Source organism: Amphimedon queenslandica, unplaced genomic scaffold, assembly GCF_000090795.2.
Source record: "Amphimedon queenslandica unplaced genomic scaffold, v1.1 AMPQUscaffold_10999, whole genome shotgun sequence".
NCBI classification, from domain to species: Eukaryota; Metazoa; Porifera; class Demospongiae; order Haplosclerida; family Niphatidae; genus Amphimedon; species Amphimedon queenslandica.
In genome coordinates this window covers 1-3,233 of record NW_003548756.1, presented here as the reverse complement: position 1 = coordinate 3,233, position 3,233 = coordinate 1, and the positions used below count along the sequence as shown (strand labels likewise).

The following is a 3,233-nucleotide window of genomic DNA, read 5'->3' as shown; positions in this document are numbered from 1 at the left end:
CAAACAAGTCAAGTGTCTGGAAGAAGTTTATTGGCTCTTTAATTGAAAAGAGACTTGTAACTGAACCTTTAGTAAGCAACATCCTATTTCTTTCTGTTATTATTCTTTTATGTATAAAGGCAACTGTAGCTGATGTAAAGTATCAGATCAAGCCATTATCTGAGGAAGTGAAAGGATTGCAGAGTTCAGTGGATCAATTGTTGTCTATTGTTAGAAGCATGAGGGATGAGAGAGGAGGAGGAGAGATAGAAAGAGGAAGAGCTGGAGCAAGTGAAGAAGCAGGAAATGAAAGAGAAAGAGACAATGGAGAAGAACAAAGAGAAGTCTCTAGCTAAAGAAGATGATGAGTTATAAAATTTAGCTTTGACATAGAAATTAGCTATATATATTTTAATATATTATTTGAGATTGAGTTCCTAAGAAATAATTATGTAATGATTAATGGTGGGACGGTGCATTTATATCATGACACCAAGAGTTTGATGACGCCACTGGCTTTAGAAGCTACAATCATAGTATCTATGCTACAATGAGTGCTACTGTGGCTATGCCTCGTTTTTGAATTTGCTGGTCTGCAGATTGCGTGATTTTGCCTTCACCGCCTTTACCTCTCCTTTTAATTTGTTTTACATACTTAAACTAGATTCAAATGGCTTCAAAACCATCACATTTCCCATTAGGTGAGTCAGATCATTTATAACACACTGATATACATATTTTGTGTACAGATATTAGCAAGTTAAACTTTGTTTTACAAGTCTTGAGGCATTACAAGTTTCCTGAAGCAAGATGGTTTGCATTTGGATTGAATCTTGGTGTGCTTCATCCTACACTGGAAGCTATTGAGTCAGCTCATAGAGGGAATCCTTCACGCTGCCTGATGGAGTGTTTAACCAAGTGGTTGACTAAAGCTGATGATAATGTCACCACTGTTGGTCCTATTATCTCGAAGACACTGGCTAATGCACTCTGTGGAATGAACGCAACATCCATCTCTACTGATATTCACAAAACAAGTAATAATGTTATTATTGTTATACTTTGTTTATATAGTTATTAGTGGCAGATCACTGTCAAACTTGAGATCAAGAAAGAGCATACTAGTGGATGGTGGCTAACAAGATCATTAGATACTGATCAAGAGGGATTTGTTTATATTGATGATATTAAAAAAGATGAAGAGAGTGAACTGTCAACATTGGAATCACTTGAACTATTTCATTATGCAATGACAGAAAATGTTGACATACATGTACCTAAAATCAATGAAATTAAGACGAGGAGCAATGTTGAGAGAGCAAGTCTCTTTTTATCATCAATAAAACAAGATTCAGTTCTGCTAGATCAACTTAAAAACAAAGAACATGGTAAGATATATTTATATGTACTAATAATCTACAGAGTATTTTGAGGGCATTGAGTATATCAGGAATTTTTATACTTTTTTTGAAAATCAATCAAAATTAAAAATATGCATACAAATTATGTATTTCAGTGTATCAATTTTTTGGAAAATGCAAGATTTTGTACAAATTAGTATGCATGTTACAGCATGTAGATAATTAAACTTGATAATAATAGTAGTTAATTCATTTTATTACAATTGTTTATGTATTTAGGGAAACAGAAAGCAATTAGATGGTATGATGATGGTGTTCAACTGACCTCTCCATCTTTAATACAATGTCAAGAAGTAGTTTCTCTATTAACATACAAACATACGAACATTGTCATCATCAAATCATCTCCTGATGTTGTGTGTGATCTGTTGCCAGTTTTATTACAAAATGAAAAGGTGAAATACTTGAAAATACAAAACACTCAACTAACACAGGACTGCATCTCTTCCTTATGTAACTTACTGGCTAATAATAAATCATTAGTAGATTTATACCTTACTAACTGTTCCATTGATGACAAAGCAGTTGCTGATATTACAGACGTACTACAAACACACAATAACACAATTTTAGGATTAACCTTCCTGCATAATCCTCGTATTACTTCTATTAGTGCTCAGTCTTTTTCTGAACTAATTATCAAAAATTCCACATTAAATGAATTGCAAGTAAGAGGCACTTCAATATCATCTGATGGAATATTGCTAATTCTTCAATCGTTAACAATAATAATAAAAATATAAAGCTCCTTCTAGATCCAAAACACAAAGACACATGCACAAAATTCCATGACTATAATATGTGACCATAATTGACAAAAGGTACCTTATGGCGGATTTTTTAATTCATTATTATTATGAAAAATGTCAACCTGTGAGTGCTTTGATAGTCAACCATTGTCTCTAAAAGTCACATAGTAACTTTTTGCATCCTCTGAAGTAATTTTATGACAAATGGAGCTTAGGAAGTTGGATTTTTAGAGCTATAAAGACCAATTTTCCTATCTGCCATAAGGTACCTTTTGTCAATTATAGTCACATATATTAAAAGATAGATTAATATTTTATGATTGATTAATAATTGTAATTTGCTTTTCATTGATGATGCTGACTAATTTTAACAAAGTGATATATGATGAATACGTAACATAATAAAGAAGCCTCACCTAATATATTTCTTGCCTATCTCATTACTTTTGGATATTTCAATAATAATAATGATATTAGTACATACAAAAATTTAATAATAATGATACTAATACATATCGTTCATCCATTTTAACAAAATAAATTATTATTGCAATCAAAGACAATTAAAATAAAATAGAAGAGAATAGTACAACCAGCTTATTGGGCAAGCAGTACATGTGTCAGTTGTTATTAAAATAATAATAATAATAATAATAATAATAATAATCATTAATTTATTATCTTGTAATAACTGGACTATTATGATGGTCCTTTGTCCCCTTCCCCTCCTCCACAGCATCCTCCCTTAGCACGTGGTGTATCAGTCTGTCTTAAGAGAGAGGCACCAGCTGGTAAAAACAATCTGGTGGTAACTTACGAGCTATGAGACAAGAGAGAGAGATTATGTTACAATAGTACATACTACAGTACATCATTAGTAGCTACTCACTTATTTCAATGAACATTTCCTCAGCATTCCTAGCAGTGAGGGCACTAGTCTCTCCAAATATGGCATTAACTTCTGATGCATAAGTCTGACCTTGTTCAGCTGGAATCTGAGAGGAGAGGAGAAGAGAGGAGGGAGAGAAAGGAGAGGAGATAAAAGGAGAGTGTAGTAATCAATTTGTAATCAATTTGTATTCAA

At 32.5% G+C, this 3,233-nt stretch overlaps 1 long non-coding RNA gene across 1 annotated transcript; it reads right to left on the bottom strand.

Annotated features, from left to right (window-relative positions):
- Nucleotides 1-2,684: 2,684 nt before the first annotated feature.
- On the bottom strand, nt 2,685-3,167 carry LOC109589701 (uncharacterized). The gene is made up of 2 exons (XR_002188878.1): nt 3,039-3,167; nt 2,685-2,969 (listed from the first exon to the last, which is right to left on the bottom strand). It is a non-coding gene; the product is annotated as an uncharacterized LOC109589701 (long non-coding RNA).
- Between the last annotated feature and the right edge of the window lie 66 nt (nt 3,168-3,233).